The following is a 715-nucleotide window of genomic DNA, read 5'->3' as shown; positions in this document are numbered from 1 at the left end:
GTGTTGTGGATCATGGATGTGCTGATGGGTATTTAGGTCCAGAGCCCTGTGAAATACTTTACTGAGATTTCCAAGAAAGGTGAAAGAAGGGTAGTTTTGTGATTTTGTTTGTTTGTTTGTTTGTGGTGGTTTGTGTGGTGTTTGGGGGGGGGGTTTGTTTGTTTGTTTTTTCTTAACTGCTTGCTGCTGATTACTTTTTCTGCTGATGTCATTCTGCTGTGGATGAATTATCCATTGGTTCAGTATCTGAAGAGAAAACTCTCTGTATTTTCTGTGCCCAAGTTACTGCTAAAACTGCCATGTGAGGATATCTCAGTGCACCTTCGGGACCTTTTCCTCCTGCTTCACATGGTGTAGGTTATGTGCACATTTGCATGTCTTCAGTCCCTTGCAGCAGTCTCATGAGTGCAAAGCTCTTCGAAAGATAAGCAGTAAATCTCTTTGGCTTGTAACAGATAGTTCTTTGTTTGCAAGCATGTTGTACTGCTCCTGTGGCAGCCGAGGGATTTGGATGGGGAAGGTGAATCTTTGATATTAGCTGCTTCTCTTAAGGGCACATCTGCAGTGAGAGGAGGTTGCCTGATGGTGGTCTATGGGGAGAAATCTCTGCAGTGTTTGACAGACTCAGTGCTGGTGTAAGTAGATGACTGTTGTATGTATCCCCAAGCTGGAGGATGAATGAGTGTTGAGCCTCTTTGCCAGGTAAGAACACAAC

Source organism: Caloenas nicobarica, chromosome 8, assembly GCF_036013445.1.
Source record: "Caloenas nicobarica isolate bCalNic1 chromosome 8, bCalNic1.hap1, whole genome shotgun sequence".
In the NCBI taxonomy this organism is placed as follows: Eukaryota; Metazoa; Chordata; class Aves; order Columbiformes; family Columbidae; genus Caloenas; species Caloenas nicobarica.
The sequence above is the reverse complement of the archived record's forward strand: the minus strand, read 5'-3'. Positions refer to the sequence as shown.